Source organism: Coenobita brevimanus, chromosome 14 (genome assembly GCF_032717465.1).
Source record: "Coenobita brevimanus isolate Jiangsu-jjx chromosome 14, ASM3271746v2, whole genome shotgun sequence".
NCBI classification, from domain to species: Eukaryota; Metazoa; Arthropoda; class Malacostraca; order Decapoda; family Coenobitidae; genus Coenobita; species Coenobita brevimanus.
This window is the reverse complement of record NC_136967.1, coordinates 15315001-15341201: the sequence shown is the minus strand read 5'-3', so window position 1 is coordinate 15341201 and position 26201 is coordinate 15315001. Positions and strand designations below refer to the sequence as shown.

The following is a 26201-nucleotide window of genomic DNA, read 5'->3' as shown; positions in this document are numbered from 1 at the left end:
CATATAACACCTTAACATTCCCTTGTATTCTTTTTTTTCTTTTTTTTTCGATGTAATATGGATGTGTATCTTCCATCAGTGAAATAGGAGAGGATACTGATGTGTAATGTGCAGGATAAGTAGCTGAGAAGAGGTGTTACGAAATTTTCAAACTCATCTGGAATGAGAGCTGTGGTAAATTAGTACGGGGAGAATAATTATGGTGGTAACGCATCATGGGAAAAGGTTAAGATGCTGCTGGTGCTGCTGCTGCTGCTGATGATGATGATGATGCTGATGTTCTTGCAGATGAAGACGATGGTGATGATTGCTTACATAATTATTTTTTCTGTGTCTCGATTTTCCTTGCCTAGAGATAAGGCAGTTATTGATCAGTGCTGATAGAACACACATAGCAGTTTTAAGTTATATAACATTATTTTATGCTTATCCGGTTTGCACTGTATAAGCCTTCCTATAGAATAATGTTTATAGCCTCTAACTTTAACATTCAGAAGCAGACACAACTGCAGAGAGAAAAAGAGAGAGAGAGAGTCGTTTGGCCTCTCCCACTTCTCCATAGACTTTGAAAATTTCGTCTGGTGAATCCGTAACGACTAACAGTGACGGCTTTACATGGCCACGGATCAGTGACATCTTTGTGGTTTGCTTCGGATGCAAGAGATTAGCAAATAAAGTCCACTGAGAGAGGCCGTGAGAGACTACAGGACTTTTGCTGCTGATAGCACAGTGTTATACTCTTTTTACTATAACTTGGTCAAAAATTACCGTCTCCTCATCTGTAATGTTGAACTATATGAATAGATTAACATTAGAAAATGGTCCTAGTCACAAATAAGTGCTATAGAATGGATGTGGCGTCATATAATTGTCTTATTTTACCACTCAGCTTCATGAAGTAAACTGCAAAATGACAAACATTTGAACCATGTTAGAGTAAAAAGTGTACACCAAGAGTACAGTATTCAGAATAGTTTGGCCTCGACCAACGACATATTTGCTAAACCTTTGTAGCCTAGTTTTTTCCAGATAATTCGACTGTGCCACAGCTATCGGTGCAGTGTTTATCATACATCTGACTGAAGTTTTTATTCGTCATTCATCCTTGGGACCATAGAGGTAGGAGTAGGTAGAGGCGGCATAAGGGATTAACCAAGGGTAGGTCAGTGAAGCCGACAGACCTGACTCGACCAACATGGCGGCGACCCCTTTGACAGCTGTCTGACTTGGTTCTGCTGACCAGGCGCGAGTGTTTTCTTAGTTGCAAACAGAAAAAAATATGTATTATCTTTATTTATTTATTTATCTATATTTGCATACTAACCTAAAAGGATATACAAACAACCGTTTATACATTTGAGACTTTATATGGCAACAAATTATTTACTCATGCATTATTCATAAACCACTAAACAGTACTACCTTATTCATAGCAGTCCTACTCTTGACATTTTTTAAGGCAATATTTCTTGCTGTAAAGTGCTTTCCTGCATAGGAATACCGCACTTGTAAATATTGTCTCTGCGACTGCTTTGATAAGTAAGACAAGGTGGTTGTGCAGAGGGTCACTGGCAGACATATGACTTTCTAAAGTGGTGAAGATAAGTTTGTCTTGTAATGTGAATAAAACCTCAAGAACAGCCATAGAGGTAGAAGTGCACAGCAATCTTCTTCAAGTCAGGTAGGTGTTGCCGTGACCTCTTGACTTGACCAATATGGCCGTTTGACAGTTCTCTGGCTTCACCGGAGCCTTCTCACGCCGCCTCTACCCTAATCCTACCTCTATGCTTGGGACCAAAAGAAAGAAAAGAGGTATGGTGGATTAGAAGTGGGGGGGGGGGAGGAGAAGGGGAAAATGAAGGAAAGGAAATCGACTGTCGCTTGACAGTTGGATTTTCCACTCGTTTAGGAATTCGACAGCAGATAGACTGACAGAGCAGTCAGGATAACCCAATTACTGTCACAGAGCAATACCCAACTACTGAATGAAACCAGATAGAATGATCTTTTACTGACAGACACGACGCAGAATGATTTACTTATTGACAGACATCAGGCAGATGGATTCACAGATTGACATTTATAGGCATGATGACCCACAAACTGACTGACAATTGCCAGAATGACACGCAGATTGACAAAGAACAAGAAGAACGACACACAGACATACAGACAACAAGTACAATGTCACACAGATTGACAAACAGACAGAAATAAAACAAGATAAACAAGCTGTTACTGAGGGCGTTTTTCTCACTTCATAGCATTGTTGAACAAACTCTGCCCCAAGTTAGCATTCACTGGTGGAGCCATAAAATTAGTACCATACAGTAAGTAGAAGAGATAAGAACAAATACAGATGTGCTAGATATATGCGAAACAATATAGTCTTCGCTAAAGTGAATTACCATATGAAGAGTTACTATCAGGCCACTCCCAAAGGTGTTCACGCATCTACAATGGTGAAGGTATTAATAAGAAAGGTTGCAAGAAAAAATGTTATTGCCTACCTACCTACCTACTGCCAGACGCCATAATCCCGTAAGAGCTGGCCACTTGACTTTGAGTTAGTTGTTTTACGGGGAGGGGCACTAACCCTCCACCAACCCACTTGTTGACACGTAGGGAGCATGTATGGTTTGGTTATATGGTTACCACCCAGCGTTGTAAATGGTTTCTTGGCTTACAGGAAACCATTAGGCTTGTCACTCAATGTAAAGCCACCTGTAAAGGAAAGAAAAGCAATAAGAAGTGACAGGAAAGATGGGAGAAATAGGAAGAGAGGAGGGCAGGCACAGAAAAAGAATGATAAAGGCTAAGGAAGGAGTAGGCAGCACTACATCCAGTGAGTGGATGATGGTCGCCACCACCTACCACAATGTTATTGCTATTGTTATTATTATTATTATTATTATTATTATTATTATTATTGTGGTTGGAGTTTATTGCGCATGTAATGCCACTCAGGGATGAGTGAGGCTGATCACTCTCATCTTAAATGTCAGGACAAACTTGCCTAGTCCCGGGCTCCTACGCTCCTCATGGGACAATGTAGGATGGATGATGGATGGATGGATGGATATTATTATTACTGTAATTATTATTATTACTAGCTTAAGGGCCGCCTTTGGCGGCCGCCGCCCGATGTCAATTCAGTTCTTATTTTAATTCGAAAGGCAACAGAAATCTGAATTTCTCATGCTGTGAGCGAGACGGAGCGAGGAATTTTCCGCTATTGTTATCCTGCTGCGACACCCGTTGAGGATAGGGAGAGAGAGAGAGAGAAAGAGAGAGAGAGAAGCAGGATAGTAGTGTTTTCTGTTATACTAAATTATACTACAGCATTATCTTATGCAATTTAATGAGTATAAAGAGGGAAGAAGGAGAGACGAGAGAGTGATAATACAACAAACACGTCACTCTTCTCTCTTGTCATGCTGGTAATTTCAGTGCCGGACCAAGAAGGAATCCATCCCCTCCACTAAAAGCAAATACTGAATTTGAAGCAAAAGGCCAGAAATGAGTCATCACTCGGGAACCGGTGGCCCGGCAGAACTAGAAATTGCTTTATTCTTCAAGTTAGAGCATTTTAACGGTACCTTGCTCTAACAAAAACTGCGCTACGTTGAGCGCTTTTTGCTGTGTTACGGTAAGAAACAAAGAAACATACAGAAGTCGGATCATTATGATATAATTATTATTATTGTTATTATTATTATTTATAACTAGGCTATTTTAAGGGGCGTTTACTCAATCATCGGGGCAAAGACTCACCCCAACACGTGAACAATGGATACGTCCCAGCAACTATTCATACTTCAGAGTAGCATCTAACCGTGACGCAGCACAACTCGGGAGCCGCTACAAACCATAGAAACCAATATCACCGCAGATATCAAAGAGGGCGAAATTTAAGCCGTCATTGATATGTGTACTAGGACTAAGTCGGGCAGTGATGAGGTCTGGCTCTGCCCAGTGTGTGTCTGTCCATCACCACGTTCACTCCACCTGACATCCCAGCTTCTCGTCCTCATTCTCACGCCTCCCTCTCCATGGCTCCTGTCTTCGCATACTGGGATATTCGAGGGGTGAGGTGAAAGAATAGACTTTATATACAGTATATACAGTATATATATATATATATATATATATATATATATATATATATATATATATATATATATATATATATATATATATATATATATATATATATTCTCAGGTAATGGCACAAATATAAGTTTCACCATTTCCCAGTTTCTTGTAGGAAAGTAGAAGAAAGGGCAGACCTTATCCGTAACATGGTAACACTGTATGAACACACAAAAAAGAGTAAGATTAATCTTACTGTTTGATACTTTCGTATAATAGGTCAGTTGTTGTGGAAATTATGGTCTTGGTACTATACTGATTATTAGGGCTGTGGTACTGTACCGTAGTTATGAAAACATGGGTAGCTTATGGTCAGCAGGAATAACGCAACCCACACATATTTCTTGCCTGTCGTACAAAGCTGCTATATTGTGTGGGAGTGAATGTTGCAAACGCAGCCTCCTTGAATTGGCTTGGAGATGCAGCGGCGCGATACATCCACATTCGTGTTGTAAGCCGCCCCGCTGCTCATAGTAGTATGTCGAAGGAGGTGAGATGTTATATATACGTGAGCTTCATTTTTATTTTTAATGATTTATTTCCTCTTCGGGATCTAAGATTCGTGGCATCATTCTTCCCATCTCATGTTATTGGGTGATACTGGGTAAGAATGGAGAAGACGAATGATGAATATATATATATATATATATATATATATATATATATATATATATATATATATATATATATATATATATATATATTATTAGAAATATTTCCGAGACAGTCCCAAGGAATCATAACACATTTAAAATTCTATTGCTTAAAATTCCTCCCCTCCTCTCCCTGGGCCAGTGATATTATGAACCCGACGCAATACGATCAGTGTCCGTATTAAAAATAAATTATGTAAATCCGTACAATACAATTCAGTATCTCGGTGTAATATGCAAAATAAATCGCAGAGGAAAAACCGTTACGCAGTCTACTTTGCCGAAGTGTCGTATTCTAGGGGAAAACTGGAACTTGGGAAAATTTATTACTTGCCACAATGACCCTTATGTAATCGACACGCATCAGTCCTAATCCTACTCCTTGTTTTAGCCAGACTCAATTCATAATCTTATCAACAGGTGTGTCTCTTATCACACGGGGGTCAAGGGTCAGCATTATGTAAGGCATGAGACAGTTCGTACTACCTCTTACTAGGAGACGTTTTTCACTTGTCAAAATATTCAACACTATGATCTTTTATATCTTGTTAATAAATATATAGTTTGCATCAGTAATATACAAATGAATATTAAGGTATAAAATTTGTAGGTGGATTAATCGCCGCGAAAGAGGCGCTACGAAATCACCCAAACCAACGTTGATACAAGTCATTGTCCTTCATTAGGCCTATCAGCTCTGCCATTGTCCTCGCCCACAAAAACCCCTGTCAGCAATTCCCTCTCGTGGCTATATTGAGATTTTGATTTGTACGACGATCATTAAACGTAGCAAGTTTCTGCACTGTCCTATTATTCGTACTAAAACACAACTAAGAATAAGGGACGGACAAAGCTTCTGTATTCCCCTTCCTTGTCCTTTCCTCTGGAAATATATTTACAGACACTCTTGAGATTTACGTAAGATAGTTTGCTTGCACTCTTAAACCAATCAAACACTTAACATCCCAATTAGAAAGAACACTAATTGGTAAGTATAGGAAAAACAAGACGACTTCTGGTAACTGGTATGGATACATGGTGTTCTTACCCCCAACAAATCACCAACCAAACCACGATGGGGATTCTTAGTGTGAGCTCTGGAAGGAGAGTGACACTAACGTCCGTATTCTTAAACATTTCCTTCCCTTTTAGATGCATGGGCAGGACACCCTTCGCTGAATTGGTATTAAAAAAAAAAAAAAAAAATCCCAGCTGCTCGAAGGGCAAGGTCTTCCCTGCGAGCAGCCGAAATTGTTGAAACTTGACGGAATCATTTGACGCGTCTCTTCAAAAATCCCTTCCCGGTTTTTGTGCGTTCTTTTGTTGTTTATTGTCTTAAATACTCGTATATTTAAAATGTCGATGAAAGGTACTTTACAGTTTTATTAATACGATTTACAACGTTTTACTGATTTTTAAGGGCTATTTGTATCTCTTTAGAAGTGTTACCCATGTCAGCTGAGATGTTAAGCCAGACATAAAAAGAGCAGACATCGTACTGCCTCCGATATTCATCCTGTCTTATAATTATGATCTGACACTGACAAATCTTATACATTATGCCCAGGGTCACACGACGATTCTTTTCAAGAAAAATTTTGCTTGTTAATTTGCCCTAAAAAGGAAAATCTGCCATGAAGGTCACACGGGGGGTTCGGCTCATGTCTTCTAGCTGGAAAAAAAAAAAAAGTGAACGACGCTATGCGAGTACATGAGACGGACGTTAACAAGTGATTCTTACACTTACGAACAACAACATTAAAGATAATAATACTCCTCGAACGTAACTGATTATCAAAATATTGTCTTGCGAAGCGAGCACCGCTGCGGTGTTGGCCGATGTTGGCCAGAATGGCATTTATGGCTGAATACAAAAAAACAGCATGGATGTGATGGCGACCTTCCCATCTCATATGTATTGTGCTTTCATTAACCAGCACGAAATATGCATGCTTTGATGAATTAGTTTTGAAGCCTAACGCTCCACTATACCAAATATCAGCAGGATGGGTATAGCTTGACATGGCTACCAACCTGAACATTTTCCTTTCCCTTCCAAGAGAATCTGTTCGGATACCGATGGAAATCAAACTCCTTCGACGGAAAGGGAAAGTTTAGAGAAGGGATTATTTTTAAGAGTATGGCTGTGAGACCCCTGCCCTGTGCATCAACGGCTGTTGATGCACAAGATCCTACTGGGGATCAGAAGGGGCTCGCACAGGCTGAGTGGTGGTGGTAAGCCATACTGACTTCTACATTTTTTGAAGATGTGTACTTCTTTTACATCAACTTGACCCAGATTTTCTCTCTCGCACCAGATTTCCCGTACCTCGTTGGTAGAGAATTCAGTGTTGCGGCTCTATATCTTTTCCGTAGCAAATTTTTGTGACCAGCATCATAACTTTGTGTTCATCTATTGCTATTACATTATACTCAAGATGAAGAAACAGCAATTTTAGGCCAAATTAGAATAAAAAAGGATATAGTAACTACAACAACACAGCAAAACATAAACAGGTCCACATGGGAATACATATGGGGAATGATAGAGTATGCATTAAAACTCATGTCAGGATTACATAAAATGAAGTATTAATATGTGTTTCACTTGTGTACCCTTGCTGCGTGATTTAAGAGTTGTTGGTAATGGTGGCCGTGTTGTGCCTACAGCTGGGCCAACAGATTCGCCTGCTGCTGGAGTACACAGGGCAGGAGTACCAGGAGAAGGTGTACAGGGGTGATAACGAGAAAGAATGGTTTGATGAAAAGTACAAGCTTGGCCTGGCTATGCCAAATGTAAGTAATTTTATCATACGAACAACATGAGCTTAATTTTCATTTTTTTTTTTTTTACTGAATTTATTATGTCCTACCTATCCAGGGTTTAAAGTTTATTATTGAATGAGACAGAAAATGTGCACTATAAATATCTCAATGTGCTCATGAATAGGCTTACTCAAAGCATCATAATAAAAAACAGCATATCCCAGAATTAAATCATACTCTTGGTTACACTGACTAGATGTGTTTCATTGATTTTAAAGGCATTTTAGTAGGTTAATATTTTTGAGATTCTTCCTCGCCCAACGACTTCAGCAAAAGAAGAAACTGCTACAATTATTCATCTATTCCAGAGTTGCCCTCAAGTCTCTTACCTCTATAAATTGTGCTCATTCAGTTGTTTTGTGATTTAGTGATGAGAACCTATGAATACTGAAAGAGAAGTATTAACTATTTATTATTCTGAACGAACGACTATATATGTCTATATATTTCTCTGTCTCTAACGCCTGTTTCCACACGCTCCCTCAGCTCCCTTACTACATTGACGGGGACGTGAAGCTGACCCAGAGCATCGCCATCCTGTACCACATCGGCCGCAAATACAACCTGTGCGGCGAGACGGAGAAAGAGAAGGCTCACGTGGACATGGTGGTCAATGAGGCGGTGGACCTGCGCATAAGATACAGCCTCCTCGTCTATTACACGTTTGTAAGTGAACCAGAACCTTGATTATACTTTGTGATTGATTCTGATTCTTGTGACCCTGATGCTTGATTATCCTATGGAGATGTTTGATTAGCAATGTAAGTGATTTTAATACTTAATTATACAAATATGCTCTTTATACTTGTGATCCTGATGCTTGATTCTGTATAAGTGAATGTGATTCTGACTGTCCAGTGTAAATTATATTTAAAGTGGTTCTAATGCTAGATTATCCTGTGCAATTGATTCTGATGCGTGATTATTCTGTGAAAGTAAGTCTCATAATTTTGATCCTGATACACAATTATAAAGGTATACTTGCTGTATAACTTTCACACCAGATTATTTTCCATTTTTTTCCCCTCAATATTTTAACTCAAATATTCAACAGGTCTGCGAGGCACCATTTACAAATTCAGTACATCACAAGTTGCGTACTCATGTGGGCCCATCACTAGAAAGTACATTGAATTTGGTGAATTTGATAGTTTTGGTTAGTCATATCAGTTTTTCAGGCTCATACCCATGGCTTCTCTGAAAGTCTGTGTACCTGACTGCTGATTTTAGTCAAGGAGACTTAGAAATTAGTTCGACTTCTTTCAGTTTTTGTTAGCTATTAACTTAGGCTACTGATCATTTGTTTATGTGCATCTCACCTGTTTTGGGCATCTTAATTTTTACACAAGCTCTTTGCTATGTCTTTTTTCCCTTATCATAATACTAGTAATTGGTTTAAATCAGACAGAATAGGATTATAGCCATTGAATAATGAAAGGCCAATGCATGCTTTACAGTGAGAGCTAAAACTTCAGTAGCTAACTTTGATTCATTATGATTCTTACTAGAAAGTGGTAGCAATTTAATTAATCATATTTCCTTGGATTTCAGCAATGGAAGCAATTTACGAAATTATTAGGGGAGTTCTGCCAGACCTAGCACCGACACTACTGACAGAGGTAATAGAACATCTCCATAATGAAGTTGGTGTTAATTCTCCAGATGACTTGTTATACCTCGAGTGTGATGATTTAACCATGCTCAAACCCATGCAGAGGCGGAGGTTACTGAATTCTTTGAAAAAAGGTTAGTAAATTTTAAGTACTGTACTGTAACAGAAGTAAGACTGAGTGCATTGGGAAACCATTTGTATTTATTAATTGCACAGTACAAGAAAATAAACATAACATTGTACTTAAATAGTTCATAATATTGCTAAATTTTGCCATTATTGTATCTTATAAATATTTGAGAGTAGGGTAGACTATTTTGTACAGTATGTATGTGTTTATATATGTACAAGCCTTCAAAAATTATGCGGCACCCCATGGTCTGGTATAGAATCTGTAAGTACGTGACTTGTAATTCCTTCTTGCTGTGTGCAGAAAGAGTGCCAAAGAATTTTGAGAGCCTGTTCCTGTGCCCTTTATGCACATCAAAATGAAGCAAGGTAGATCACAAGACCTATTTATATTTTTTATTGGGAAGACCAAAGGAGTACCATAAGTAAAGTGCGTTCAAGACCTGAGCACCGATGCGTACCTCAGGTCCTGGGAGACGCCAGGAGTGCCATAGACATAGATATGCTGACCAGGTTACCTTACCCCAAGAACAGATCCACACACCAATGGGTACCTCAAGTTGAATATAGACCTCATATATTCTTTAGGCTATCACGAACATCTCAGGAGGGTCATAGGCATAATATGTATATACGCTGCCTGTGTGAGCTCAAGACCCGAGACCCATTGGTTTAGAATTACTTAATAACATTAGTTATTTTATTCACTGGTTACAATATGGAACTTTTTTTTTCAGAAAAGACTGAGTGTCAGACACCTGTTACTGTTTCAAATGAAGGTGAAACACAGGTGCTTCACACAGCAGCTGCATCAACATCAAGAAGAAATGTTATGACAAATGTCAGCCCTACGTGGGCTGAAGACTATGAAGTGCCATGGACAAAACTTCCACAGAGGGATTTAATGGTATATCTTGAAAGGGTATGCGACCCACACCAAAAGCTCGAAGAGAAATGATTCGTCTTGTAGCTGCAGATATTTCACACATAACAGTAAAACCGGGAAAAAAAGCTCTCATGTGTGGCCCAAAAGATATTGAAAAAATACCCCAAAAGTTTCCAAGATGAGATTGAAGGAAGTGTGGTAGGAACGGGGTTTGACAGTCTTATGAAACAGTTGCTTGTCCGCTTTGGGAACATTAATAGGAAATCTGATCCAGCCTCACTTACACAGAAAAGAGATGATAATGCCAGTGAAAGTGAAGAAAATGAATATCAAGTAACAAAAAAAGCAAAATTACATGATTCATATGGTTGTATAAACTATCTGCCAGATACCTATCCAGCTGGAGAGTCCGAAGAAACACAATTAGAAAAGAAAATTCTGCTAAAGGAAAAGTATCTCAGCAGTGCAACTGATGAAGTATCAGATTTAATGAAAGGAACTTATAAGCTGCAGAGGCAGGACATATTAAGAAGTGATAAAAAGTATGATATGTCTACGTAATGAGTGGCCTTTCCTGTTTGAAAAAGTAGGTATGTTCACCCATTTTGAAGAACTGACCGGGATCGACATTCAGCACAAAATAGAATCTAATTTCTCTAAGAATGGGGAACAGATTCTTAAGTGGATGAAGGAAGAGCGAAATAGAAAAATAAGACAGATATACGAAGACCTCCTCAAAGCAAAAATTATACTACAAAGCAGGACCCCAGAAGCTCCAGCCTTAATATCTTCTGTGATAGCTCACTTCAAAGATAATGAGAATTCTGTGTACAAAGTAGTGGAGGTATGTTTTTAAATTGAGTTTAAGGTCTTTTTTGCTTAGATAAATTCAAGAAATAAATAGTAATGAATATATATATATATATATATATATATATATATATATATATATATATATATATATATATATATATATATATATATATATATATATATTTACCATACTTAAGAGGTAATTTTTAGGTTATAAATAAAAAATAATCTATTCACTATGGCTACATATCTCTGGTGCTCTTAAAGTTAACAAATTTCAAATTTTAAGTAGCTACCTATGACTATTATTTTTTTATTATACTTGTCATCAAAGGAGATTATTGTCTTAGAGTCCCTTACTAAATATTCTCCTATAATATTATTATGGTCAAAGTCATTTATACTGGTTAAACAGACATACCCGTCCATAATGGAAGTGCATCATCCATCTGTGTAAAAATGTAATAATAAATGTAATAGTAATGCATTAATAATGATGAATTGGGGGAATATGTAGTAAGGCACTCTCTGGCTAATAATAATGTGTGTGTTATACTGTGCTACACATAGAAATTAATATTCTTACTCAACAGGAATTTATAATTCCAGCTATTATAGTATCTAATTGTTTCTGTTATAGGTGACTACTGTACTTTGCAAGTGTCCTTCTGTCTGTTTCTGTTCTGAACTTCATGTGACTTTGTACCTGTGAGTTGTCCACTTCTTGTATACTTTTGTATTTTATTTCTAACCACAAAGTATTTGTTACCGTATATGTAGATATATAGATGTCAGTAAGTTTTGAGTAGTATGGTATAATTATGTATGTTGAAATAATTTACTTTGTTTATCTGATATTGCCAGGCCACAGTGGCAGAATCAGATTTGGAGAGGCAGCTGCAGAAGATTCCATGCTTGATCGCTGTTGGTAAGGGATATACAGAATTTTGTATGTGTGTATGTAACTCGAGGAATTCAAGTGATTGTCCAATATGACCATTAACCTGCAGACACTAGCAATAATTATTGGTCACTTAGGACAGGAATGTGAGATTAATGCTGGTTGTGTTGTGTGAACTATCATTAGAAACTCTAAGGTTTGCCACGTATTGCTTACTTGTGTTAGTTGATTAGCACTGGTATGTAAATATGGATGGATGTACAACCATATAGTGAAGCTAAAGCCTCATTGCCAAGCAGAATTGGAGGCCAACTGAGAGTGATTGTATTGCAAGTGTGGGTGTGGTATTAGCACTGTATTATTACAAAATGTGCAGCATATCCAGTGGGATAAACATTGATATCTGCCCTCTGGAAAAGTAACTTTAAATTTATGTTTGAAAGTGACTACTCTGAAAGTATGAAATGAATCTCTGAACTTTTTACTCTTCACTCTGAGATGATGAAAAATATCATTGGTCCTTACGCAGAGTAAAATACTTAATTAGTAGATAATGAATGTCTTTGGATTATACTTAAAGCATTGAAATACATTTTAAGCATCAAATACAGTACATAGCTTAACAGGATTGCTCTGACAACTATTGTTAATTTCAGGTGATTCATTATTGATGGCTGAAAGATATTTGCTTGCCATTGATGGCATTATCACCAACAACCATATAGCCAACTTTACAGTTGGTTTTGCAATGCCGTTTTCTTCATATTATGTCTTCAATATACGCTACCCTCGTGATGCAGATGCCACACTGGAGTTCATCCAGAGGTATGTATTAAAGTGATTACTGGTATATAAAGGTAGAAATGTTAACACCCATATACATTATTGACACAGCACAAGTTACAGGTAGGATGCTGAGATAAAATTTTGCCTTGGATGCTTTCCAGTTTCATGCACTGTAAGCAGTCTATACATATATATTTTAATGTATTTATTTAAGAATGATAGTTGCTTGTACTAAAGAATGAAAAGAAAAAGCAATACAGTACAGTATAACTATCTGTAGAGGTGAGCAGTGTTCTAAAGTGGTATGAATTATGAACATGTATAAAGGATAGAGAATGAGTGTGCAAGGTTGATGTTTCAGAAGTCTGGAAACGAGGAAGGCTAAGAAAAAGATGCAAGTATGGTGTGAAAGAAACTTTGTAGAAAAGAGGCATTGACATCCAGTGCTGTGAGGTATGCAAGGGATAAAAGTGTTGGTGACAGGGTTTCCTTTTACACATGTGATAGTGGGGCCAAACCAAATGTAGTAGCAGCCAGCTCACCATAAGACATAAGATGACGTGTGTGTGTGTGTGTGTGTGTGTGTGTGTGTGTGTGTTATCTCTTTCATATGGTTATCAATGCTTTCATTTGCTGCAGCAGATACATAGAATAAAAATATATTGTGTGTATAACCAAATGTTGCATTGCAGATGTTTGGTTGGAATCAACCCTGACAGGGGAAACAAGACGGAGAAAACACTTCGAATGCACTACACTCCAGTACATTCTAAAGTTTTTGGTCTAATTAATACACTAGCAGACTTCCATTGGAGAAGTTAGGTATACAGTACATGTACTGTAGCAGGCTAAACGTTTTGCCCATGCCACTATTTCTGTGGCCTCGAGATATAGATTTCTTTGTATGTTTAACATATAACTTTAATATATAACCTAAAAGATCTGTTGTCACTAGGAAACATTCACAGAAGCATTCACTGATTATGAAAACAAAAGGATTTTTATACAAAGGAATTAATACCCTTGCACCTGAAAGGAGTATGCAGTGTAGTACTGTAATAACAAATTTCTTTTCTGCTTTTTTTATTGAATTTCTATCTTATGGGCACTAGAATTGCCCTTATTATGAACTAGTTAAGTACGGTACAGTTTTACATCTATTTTCTTATACTGTGCACACAGTCATACTTCAGATACTTAAAAGTTGCTTACCTTTTTTCTTCATACATTGTTTTCTTTTGCAAAATCAAATTAATTTGTATAATGTTTTCAACCCAGTTAATGAAAAACATTAATTATAGGATTATTTAGTCACAGTTTTTTTATTTCAATTTATTCCCAAATAACAAAGGAAGGAATGATATTGTGTTGTATGTTAAGTTCAATATGTAATGTAGGAATGATTTGTGTCGCTGTATGCCTGGAGAGGAAAAGTGTACTTGATGTCTTTTTACAATGAGTACTATATATTTTTATACAGATTTAATTTTTTTATGATGCTGAACATTAAATTCATATGCATATATTGTATAATAGGTAATGAGATCTTAGGGGCTTTTTCACTACAAGTACTGCTGATATTTGTTACTGAACTTAAGTAGATCATCTATTTAACAGCAACATATTTACCAACTGTCATTTAACAAACACCCACTAAATCATTTCATGTGTATGGCGATGATTAACAAAAGCTTGGGAAAACATTTGGTCTCCTTAAGTGTGGAGCTGCATGTAAAATAAAGTGGTGGATACAAGTATCTATTAGAATTAATTGAAAACTCACTGAATTTGCACTAGATATGTACTCTGTTAAATACTTTTTGTGGATTACTAAATTGTGTATGTTTGTTGCTTATCACTAGCCATTTGATCTTAAATATGATTTGGTCATAGATAATATTTATGCATTAATTTGTATATTATGGATTTCATTCATTAAAATTAATATTAGGCTATGTTTGTCTTTAATATTTATAGTAAGCCTTCACAAGATGAATGACATTAGGTAAGTCTCAGGGGTCACTGTATGGGTTTATCAACATACTTCAGGTATTTTGCATGTAAAAATGATTTTTTTTAATGAATTATAGAAATTAACCACACAACTTTTGTATTAACTGAACTGGGAAGTAAATTAGGGATAGTGGAGGAAGAGTACTATGGTACCCACTTAACCCATGCGTGTCCTAAAAGGGTCTGGGAATCCCCTTCCCTGGTATTTATTTCCCATGAACAAGTTGTAGTCCATAAGGATCATTTTCCTAGTCCCTTGACATATAACTATTATTATATCATACAACACTGACATAAAAAGTCAGCTCCACATGTGATTGTAAGAGTTATGTCAGCTGACTAGGAATACATCCCAAAGATTTGCAGTGACCTACCATCGTTTTAAACGGGGACAGTTAGTTAAACTAAATACAGTACTCTATACTTTTCACGGGAAATTATACTTAAAACAATTTATGGACATTAGCAAATTATACGGAAAATTAATATAAAGAATTTTATGGACATCCGTAATTTATTCGGACGATTTCAAGTAAAATAGTTTACGGAAACCTGTAAAAATTACTGACATTTTTTTGTGAAGCACGTTTACGGATACTTGTTACTTTAACGGATAAATGTTGGCAACCACTGCTGCCAGTGAAAGCTCCGTAGTTTTGACGGGAAATTTTTTAACAGTGGCAGGTGAACGGAAGTTAAATGATAGAAAGTGAAATAATGTTAGTTACAAGTACAAATGCTGGCATGAAGACGTTCCCCAGAGTGGCATAAATTACAGTCTCCTTCGAACCACCATTACTTTCTATGCCATTGAACCGGGGAAGATGCTGGAATGTGTCTTGTCCCTAGCCAGCAATTATAATATCGTCGTTATCTGCGTCTATGGCGTGGGTAAGGGGAACACAAATGTTAATGAAGGCGTTAATTCTGACAGGTCCGTTGCGTCCCGGGGCTTTGGAAAGTCGGCTGACAAGTCGCTCCTGCACGCGCCTCTATGGGTGGGTATGGAGACTCATCCACGGCCACGTTACCAAAAGGAACACTGAAGTCATGGCCCAGAACAACGGACGAGAGAATGAATTAAAATTTCTGGCACCATCTGAGGCACGTAATGAATGGAACGAGGACAATATAAATAAGTGTTAAAATGAGTAGAACTCATAAAATGTTGACAGAAGTCATTTGTTGCAGTCATATATGAAAGCCATTCTGAAAATCTTAATAATAGTTCTCTCAATGACTTTGCTTCCTGAATTACAATTCGTAAAGTACACTGTCATAGTCGAGCTCGTGCTTACCTCCTGTTTGGTAAGTGACGGCCATATGGTTCGCAGTAAATAAACAGTTGTATATTTCATGGCCCATATACTGGAGCCATATCCAAGAACTGTTCGCAGATATAAAATTTTCAGATAATCTTTAAGTTAGTGATATATGTTTCTGTTTATTAATTCGAAGTTCCCGATAGCATTTTTGCTGAAGGTAATTTTAATCTAAAACATTCTGTGATTCAGTGAAACTAGTGCATTTAACAGCCTGGTAATAAGTGAATACAGTGTACACATTACTTGAAGAAAAAATATTTAAGAATTTTGTCGATACAGTTATGATAAACTCTTATTTAAATTCATACTATGCGGTGTATCTAATATGCTATTTCGTTCCATGTGACTTAGGAATTATTTTGGTTTGACAAATATGTATTAATTGATAATACAAAATCATATGGGCAATTATATAAGGCTCATTAGTGGTTTCTTGTACTTATGGCACCTTAAATAAATTCTTGCACTTTGTTCGCCATCTGATTTTCTTTGGTCTACCTGACAATCGCTTATACCAGATTGGTATACTTTTATTTATTGTCCTTCGCATCCCACGTTCAGGACAGTTTGATTTTTCTTTTTTACTTCCGAATGTCCTAAACTACAGGGTGCATTATCATCACTTTAGGAGGCTTCTTAGCACCGCTCTTATTATACCTTATTTTCCCCATTTCTGTTATCTATAACTTCATAACTCCGATATGCTTTGGGTGAAATATGATACGTATGATACGCGAGATATACATACATCATTAATAAATACATTGCTAAGGAATACAATTGTGCTGGGGAGTTTTCTAAATCCATGAGAGGACGGTCCTAAGACAACAGGTGAGCTTACTTGGGCACATGCAGCCACTAGGGCATGAAGGTATAGAAAAATGCCGCTTCTTATGAGTCCAGAGGCATTATTGGATTGATTGGACATGAAACGGAGATAAGGAGATAAGGTTTGCTCAAAGTAGCTTAAAATAATAAAATTAATAAAAAAAATAAAGTAATGCCGAGGTATGCAGGAGAATCAGTTGTAAGGGAAAAATAATGTTATATAGGAACTCTTGCCAAGACGGTAATATATTTTGGGAGGGTGCAGTACAAGCTGCTTTAGGTCGTTAAGGACTGATACGTGTAGGTATACTCAGCAGATGGATATGTGAGGAGAACAAACAGTAATGGCGAGTATTAAGTCTCCTGAAAAAAAAAAAAAAATGAGTAATGGAAACCGGAAATAATGCCTTTCATTTGAGTAGTTGGACATGTCAGTGAATTTCGGATAGTCAGTAGAGTTAGGTGATAAGTAAATACATACATCCTGTATACTGAGCAGAGGAAGAGATTGACAAGCTAATCGTTGTGAAAATGTAAAGTATTTAAAAGATTAATTTTTGAACGCACAAGAAAACGTAATGGCAGGATTGTCGCGATGAAAAGAAAGTTATTTACATGTTAAATTTTAAGATCATAAAATGCAGAATTTTGGGAAGCAAGAGGAAGAAGAAAAGGAGATGCCTTCGGTAGCGTCAGACAGGTGAGAATCGATTATGAAGAAACTGTGAGGCTGAGACAGTGAACTACTTGATCGTCACCCATCACACTACCATCAGAGCTCTATACCTTGTCATTGTCTTGTTCTTTTACGTTTATTGCTCTGGTTTCCTTTTCTGACTCCCGAGATGTTGTATCATTTGAACACTGGTCGCTTATCTCCTTTACTCATCATACAGTGTCTCTCTGCATTGTTTGGTCATCTTTGATAGTCACTGTTTTCCAGTGCTCTCCGTGTCTGTCTGTCTGTCTGTCTGTCTGTTTCTCTCTCTCTCTCTCTCTCTCTCTCTCTCTCTCTCTCTCTCTCTCTCTCCATTCCATGAAATCATTAGAACTGTGCTACCCCCGAAATTTACTGAGAAATATTTAAAATCCTGATATAAGTCTGTAATTCAGGTTCGCAGCAGAGAGACGCATAAAAAAGTGGCTACAGCCGAAGCTTAACCAGATCAAAAGAACTTAATGACACAAACGACGCCGCGCCTAAAGTTTGACCTTGATCTCCACCTAACTTAGCAACTTTTTCCAATCCTTCCCACAACAATCTATTTGCCTTTTTTTTTTTTTTTTTTTTTTTTTATAGCTCAGATCAAGGAATGATGAGATGCTGCTGCTACAAGAGATTATATTTTCACTTGGCATTCAGTGCTGCGTCACATAAAGGCAGCAATGAGTCATGTGAGCGGATATTCGGCCTCCTTACCAATAAGAGAAAAAAGACTGAATGGATTATTTGGTAAAACAAAATTTAAAAAATAATCTATCTATGTATGTATGTATATATGTATGTATGTATCTATCTATCTATAAACTGTAAAGAAAAAAAAACAGGGTGAACATAAACTAGAATCCAAGGCCACGACTGGATTAGGCCAGGAAGGCAATAGCGTTGACGAGCAAAGTTGCAGTGAAAAGATTAAGCGCATTATTAATCATACGTGGCAAGACTAGGATCTCGTGTTCAATTACCAGTCAAGAGTAAGAACCCGACCAGTACTTATTAATTAAATATGCCACAGAAATCACTGTACATAACATTGATAACCCGGAAATTGCAGATATTTTCATTCAAGTTTTCATTTTCATATGCTACGGAAACATCTGTGCTTTTTGTGGCTCCATTTAACTGCTATTTACTTGAGCATGAAACTAGATCAGCCTTGTAATTGTTTGTTACTTTTCTTCTCCTAGATGTAATCAAGCGGCATAAAGAAGAACAACTGACTGGAAAATAATGAAGGAATTAGAGGGACCGGCTGAAAAATGTCCGTAGGACGAGACATAGGCAGTGTCCTTGGGTGGTGAGGATATTGTGGAGTCATCATTACTGGAGGAATTGAGACGGGCAGTGGAAAGGTGTGCTCTGCCCCAGCCCAGTGTGTATGTGAGTGTGTTCAGGTGCACTGCCACACTCACTCCTGCCCACATCTTCACTCCACATCACATCCCGGCGTCCCTCCAGGCACACATCTTCACTTCCACACCTCTCCCATCATGGCTCCGCTCCTTGGTTACTGGAATCTACGTGGGGTACAGTGAGATGAGAACATTTTCACCTACATCTTAAGTAACTGTAAGGAAGTTTTGCGTCTAAACGTACAAATACTGTTGCTGGAATCCCGAGGTCAGGTAGTAGGAGTCGTCAAGCTGGACTTCATCCTGTTTCGTCTGCATTTTAATTTTGAAAAAAAAAAAAAAAATCTAACGTAGGCCAATTTGTCACAGGGTAGCATAGTTCTTTTTTATTTACTTAATCTTGGTAAGACCTTCCCATCCCATAAAGAGAAGATATGGTGTTATGGTGAAACATATATATATATATATATATATATATATATATATATATATATATATATGCAGATAGATAGATGGATAGCTATTTGAAATCTTGGAATTATGGAGTCTTTCGATCTGGATATTGCATCGATACTGGACAATTTTCTTATTGTGAGAATAGGTGAGAGTCTTTACGACTGAGAACCAAAAAAAAAAAAAGAAGTTTCTGTGTGTAGGTGTAAGCCATTCATTTTAATATTTCACGTCATGATGAGACATGACAGTATACTGTAAAAAATGTGATTGACATATTAATCTAATAACATCTTTTGGGATATACTGAAATGAGCAGATATTGTATAAAAGTTTACTTTTATTCGGATGTTCTAACGAAAACAAGCAGCATGACTTGTAGATGCTCGTAACTGAGGGATTATGTCGCCAGATGACGCCGAGTTTGTAAAAAATATTGTCAAGTGACCAGAAGCTGTAGAAAATGTTGACCAGTGAACAGTAACTACACGAAATTGTGACAGATGACTGGAAACTGTCGAGAGTGTTGGAGGAAGGCTGGAGACAAGAAATGTTGGCAGACGACTGGATTTTGTAGGAAATGTTGGCACATGGCCAGAAACTGCAGAATAAGTTACCACATCACCAGAGACTGTAAGATAGTTTTGCGAGTGACTGAGGACCGTAGGATATGTTGGCGAGTGACTGGAAATTGTAGGATATGTTAGTGAGTGACTGTGGACTGAGGATATGCTGGAGGGTGACTGGGGACTGTAGGGTATGTTGGCTAGTGACTGAGGACTGTAGGATATGTTGGCGAGCGACTGAGACAAGGAAATGTTGGAGTGATTGGAGACAGTAGGGTCTGTTGGCGAGTGACTGGAGACTATAGGAAGGGTATGTTGGCGAGTGACTGGAGACAATAGGAAATGTTGGCAGGCGACTGGAGGCTGTTGCAAATATTGGCAGGTGACTGGAAACCGCAGGGATGTTGCAGATGACTGGAAACGAGAGAATGTCAACAGGAGGGAGACTGTAGGCAGTGTTGGCAAATAACCAAAGGCTGAAGGAAATGTTGGCAAGTAACCAGAGACTGCACGAAATACTGGCGGGTGATTGAAGACTAGAAAATTTTGGCAGGTGACTGGAGGCTGTAAGGAAATGTTTGCAGGTAAATGGTGAATAGAAACTGCCAGCAAGTGTGACTGGAGACCACACATTTTGCTGGGGGCTGACACTGGAGGTAGCCGTGGCAGGAATGACTCGCGGGAAGACTATAAATGAGCGTCAGAGAGAATACCTAGCCTTCTCATTGTTTTTTTCTCTGACTATTCTAACAATACCAGACGATTTTGTCCGACTGAGAGTGTAGAAGTCTGCGAGTTTTGAAACTGGTATCTGTAACCCTCTCATGGTCAGGAGAACTGCAGAATTCTAGAACAGCTAACGCCAGGTGATTATATTAAGCTGAGAGTGAATAAAGGAGCCTGGGAATAATAATACCAACATTACAGTAGTTGAACGAGAGGGTAGCTGTAACATAATTTTTCAGCGTACAGAGAAGGTTTTAGCAATGTGAGTGGTCTAATACTGCCAGTGACCCGTCATCACATTTTTACCATTACCAGTAATGTGAATCTGTGACGTACTCGAGGTGAATAAAGGGTTTCGTAACACCTTAGTCGGAACGATTCGTTTTCCATATTACGGATTGATGTTTTCCTTTATGTTATTTATTTCATTTTATATCAACTTCATTAGCGTTAATAACATACAAGAGGATTTCCAGATGTATCGTGCAGAATAATTACGTTAGTAAGGAATGATAATATCCTTAATCACTTAGAATATGATCCCTGATAGATAATTTTACTCGTTTAGTGCGATGATGTAGTATTTATCTTATTCCTGCTATTACCAAACCATTTTATGAAGCACAAGAGAGCTCCGTGGTAATGAGGGGGTTAATGGACATTATTATTAACCCCTCTAGTTCGAAATTACTATCTCAAATTGAATAAAATTGTCTAGAAATAGCAAGAATTGAATGAAAAAATATCATCGGGGTGAAGAGGGTAGAGCTTCCAAATGTCTGGCCTTTTTGTCATTGGTCAACACACATTTCATGGGATCTTTTGTAACACTAAAAATGATTTAGGGTCTTTTTAGGTGGCATAAGAAGCAGCAAAGCACCTTCTTCAGCTATTTATTCCAGCCGTAACACCTCTTTATCGTCTTACATATTCCTAATGCAAACCATGTCGATACTGAAGCAGAAGCAGTATAAACAGGAGAATGTCAAGGTGCAATATGCAAAACAATCGCTAAAGGAGAGATGTTACGAAGCCACCGAGAATATGGCCCGTAGTTCCAATTCTGTTGTGGAGCATTCTGAATTTATCTTGAACATCTCTGTAAATGACCACAGTTTAGAATCAGAAGTTAGTGTTCCTCTGACTTTTATTGTCATTTTATTTACAATGAAAAATCATCCCACAGGACGGATCTGGTGCTATGCTAAATAATCAGTACAACTAAGATTGTCCAAGAAAGTTTAATAGATTTATCAAGAAGGGGTGAATAATGAACAATGTTTACTATAAATAAGACAGCAACCCAAGCATGCTAAGCTGACCAACATTATGAAAGCAGTCCTAGGAGTACCAGGCATTCTACAGTGTCTGTAGTGTGTGATGTCAGATTAATGATGTCAGATTACTTAGTGCGGATTTGTGATCGGATTGCGTACTCATGTACCTCTGCACTCTGTTAGCCCACCCCTTTCTTGATCCTTATTCTGCAAAAACCAAACTGAAACTTAATAATTTAATCACTGGTCTGGCCGGGATTTGGACCCAGACCCTCACGCCTCATACGCGTGCACTTTACCACTGAGCCAAAGACAGGATCCAGGCTTTGCCTACAAGCAACGCGGGCTTTTATACACCCCATTACATCACTCTTTTCTCCCCCTGGTAATCTGGTCAGTTTCGAACGCACGTGGTAGCGTAGCACACTGGAGGCCACCAATGGGGGCGCTGCGGACCACACCGGACAGCTTACCCCCGGATGTAAGGCTGTCAACATCATTGCCTTCAAAGCCCTCGCCTCTCATCCCACACCGCTGCCAACCAATCTAGTAACCAAACTGAAACCTAACAATTTAATCACTGGTCTGGCCGGGATTAGAATTCAGGCCCTCACGCTTCATAAGCGCGCACGTTACCACTGAGCCAAAGAGAAGATCCCTGCATTGCCTCTAATGGTACGGCCACACTTGTCCTTGAACATTTTCGGAAACATTGCTCGTGACATGTTAGATTCATGCCTCGAACATGTTAGCAATATGTCACAGACATGTTATGGGCAATGTCACGAGCATGGTTTTCGAGAAAGTCACTGACATGTTCGAAACAAAGGTGAAGTAGTCGTGTGGTCCAGACTTGTGAGAGACAGTACCCATCAACATGGCGATGAGGGAGGACGCCTTACTTGCCGCAGCCGCAACGGTTGTGTTATGTGCACAGCAGGGACAAAAAATACGTGCTCGCCGGCGATTTTGGGTGCGTCCATCACGTAAGGCAAACCCCTATGATGATGGACATCATTTTGTAAACGACCTCGTTAGAAGTGACACTGGACTGCTACCGGTGCAAATGGGGGATACTTCAGAATTTTGTAATTTCTTCAGGATGTCAAAGACAGATCGGTAGCAGGTAATTGTCTACTGCTGTGTTAGATTCATGTCCGCAGCTCAAAGCCTCGTCCACACCGGTGCTATCAACATAATTCCAGCAGAGTTGCCAGCATGTTCGAGACACTTATGTTTCATACATGTTCTGTAACATTGTTCCGGGCACAGTTAGAAACATGTTGCCAGCACGTGTTTGGAGCAAGTGTGGCCGCACTCTAAGCAACGCGGGCTTTTTATACTCCCCATTACAATTCTTAACACATCAAGCTAAAAGAATAATGAAAAATGTACTCTTGTGATATATAATCATCTGTTATAATGATGCAGCTTACGAGAGAGAGAGAGAGAGAGAGAGAGAGAGAGAGAGAGAGAGAGAGAGAGAGATGGGTCTGTATTTTCAGTCAGGTGAATATCACAAATTTTAAATCTGTGTTTATCCCCTCAGGCTTCTATGACACTCTCAGATGAGTAAAGTCGTGTGGAGTTAGATGGAAGAGAATACTCGAGCCCTTCCATAAGAGTTAACGGTATCAGGTTCCTATGACTCATTCTTAGCTGAATAACATAGTCTGGCGTTAGCTAAACACGCGTGGGTTAATTTAGACTCCTATGACTCATTCTTAGCTGCATATCATCGTCTGGCTTTAGCTGACAATGAGAGGGTTAAATAAAAAAATGAAATTGTCGGCATATTCTTCTTACCTTAACTGAGCGTAAAAGTGCTACATCCGCATCTTCAATGTTAAGCTGTAGCCAGAAATTAACACTAGAGTATGATACATGTAAAGAAGAAGCTTTACTGGTAAGGATAGAGAATCGTAGTGCTGACTTATTGAGCTACGTGAAGTAAGTTGCAAAATAAAAATCCGGGGCAAGTTTAGGTGAACGCTCTATAGTACTTTCTGTTGCTCATTAAAGTTGGTGCACCTCTACAGACACAGGGACATGGTATAGTCATACTCTCCTGCCTTTCTTCATCGCTGGCTCATAGACGCGGGACTGAGACCTAGTGGACTAAGGTGTGTATTTCCTTTCATATGCGGGTGAAGAAAATAAGCACCTTTGTCCACTACGTCACATCCAAGCGTCTGTCATTCCAGAAGTGAGGAGACAGGGAAGGCGAACAGACATGAGTAGTAGGCTATTTTACTAAAGTTGGCTACTCCGAGCCCCTCCCCTCAGGTCCGTCCACCCAGTAATCAGTTCACTTAGATGTCACACACAGCGGAGGTTTTTTTTACCCTGATTATTATAGGGCACATTTTCTTCTTATGAACCCCTAAATAAATAAATAAATAAATACGTCAACAAATAATTATATAAATGAATTGATGTGTCATATTATGAGTAAACAACATATGGTAAAGTTTATGTAAGGGGATGGTGAGATGTAAAAAAATAATAATTAATCATTTCAATTAATGAACTAAATATGTTTTGCGATTTCCAATGAACTGAAGCAAAACGGAGAGAGAATATTATACCATCCGAAGCACGAACTGCCGAGTGTCAGCATTTCACAGGGGACTAAATGCTCCGGAGTGAAGGAAATCCAAAGATCTCTTTCCTTTTTATTTAGTGGAGCATATATACTATGTACAGTGACACATTTACAAAAGTCACATGTAACTCTCCAGCAAAATATCTTGTTGACAGTAACTCAAATGACATAAGCAGTAATAAATCTAGTGGAGAAGTTGAACACTCGGGTTTGGTCCACGGTGGGACTTTGAGCAAACTCCCAAACCTTCACCATCACCGACACACTCTCCTCCGTCAGTTCTAACTAGGAGTTGTGCGTTTTTCCACAACGTTTTACCCCCTAACAGGCGGGCGCCGTTACGTAACGTCCGTGCGTGAGGAGGTGGGTGACGTTACTTAACGTCCTGCCATTTTCGGTCCTACTTTATTGGTGAAATTGGGTTAAGAGGCATCCTTGTCACCTACTGTCCTTCCCTCTACTCTCCCGAGCCTTGAAACAAGTAAAATAGAATATATATACATCATCATCAGCCGTTTGAGTATCCACTGCAGGACCGGCCTATCCCGACCGAAGTCGGGACGATACAGCCAATGTATCTCTACCAAGTGGCTTACGCTGTCTAGTGGAGATTGTATGTAGGGTGAGAAGTGTTTTTAAGTGTATTGTTGTGATGGAGTGGCTTTGAATGTGTGTGTAGTCTGTGAACCAATAGTAATCGCCCCGCGCAAGCCGACTGGGTGCAAGCATACTTTATAGTAAGCGACACTGGTTCAACCACAGCACCCCTTCTGTCCGCCAATGTAGTACGTGGCCGGGTGAACACTCCCAAAGTTTATTACCCTGGCGAGGCGCGAACCCTGGCTCACCCGTGTTGTACACTCTACCACTGTACCACAGAGGCTCATATATATATATATATATATATATATATATATATATATATATATATATATATATTAGTGTTATATTTTGTTCAAGTAAAACAGTATATACGTATGTAAGTTATATTGTTATAATTGTTCAAGTAAAATAGAAAACACATACAAAAGATATTGAAGACAATGAATAGTGTAAAGAAAGCATAAACAATGAATATAGTGTTCAGTGGTGAAGAAAAAGCAAATGGTGAATGGTGATAAGCTGCCTGCCCGCTCTCCTCCCTCACTCCTCCCCTCCTCCTCCCACAGCCAGCAGAGACATTACCACTAAGGTGACCAGATTTATTGGAGTTAGAAACGGGACGCGCGCGCGTGTGCGTGTGTCTATATATGAAGATAGATGGATAGATAGACAGATAGATAGATGTAGATAGACAAATATAAAGATAGATAGATAGGTAGATAGACATAGATAGATATAGATATAGATAGATAGACAAATAGATATTGACTAATGTGACAGCGACCGCTGCTGCGCTACACCTCAGACTGAGGCTGCTAATCAAATACTAACGTCTCCTACGAACTCCGAACATACCGTACGGTACAGTGAATGGGTCGACCAAAGTTACCAGCTAGTGAACATTACAGATTTTATTTTAATAATTCGGTATTTCATTTGGTTAGGATTATGCATAATTTTTCTAATTCATCCTA

The 26201-nt window shown here is 38.4% G+C and overlaps 1 protein-coding gene across 1 annotated transcript in view; it reads left to right on the top strand.

Moving 5' to 3' along the window:
• Positions 1-26201, top strand: part of LOC145419127 (glutathione S-transferase Mu 4-like) — a 64450-nt gene that overhangs the window by 29163 nt on the left and 9086 nt on the right. The gene's annotated exons all lie outside the window — the stretch shown is intronic.